We start from the raw sequence: 391 nt of genomic DNA, 5'->3' as shown, positions 1-391 counted from the left end.
ATGTAAAATTAACAGATCAAATTAAACAATTAATTCAAGAAAATTGTTTATCAATGCCACATCAAAAATCACATTATTCGCGAGAATCGACTGAGTTAAACTTTTTTGCGATGCAACAAAAATATTTTTGTATGCAACAAATATTTTCTTTGGATTCTTTCCCTCGATTGTAGACCTATTTTGAAATTTTATACATAATTGAAGGGTGGTTTACCCCCGTTCAATTTTTCTATTCATGTTGGATGGACTCGATTTGAGTTCCTTCGTTACAAAACTATTTTCCTAATTGTATTTGTGCATGGAAAGTATATATTATCACAGAGACAAAATGACAAGTTTTAGGGATGGCCACCTCCATTAAGTTTTACATTCTCATCAGAGAAGTTATTAG

The sequence above is a fragment of the Belonocnema kinseyi genome, chromosome 1 (genome assembly GCF_010883055.1).
Source record: "Belonocnema kinseyi isolate 2016_QV_RU_SX_M_011 chromosome 1, B_treatae_v1, whole genome shotgun sequence".
NCBI classification, from domain to species: domain Eukaryota; kingdom Metazoa; phylum Arthropoda; class Insecta; order Hymenoptera; family Cynipidae; genus Belonocnema; species Belonocnema kinseyi.
This window is presented reverse-complemented; position numbering follows the sequence as displayed.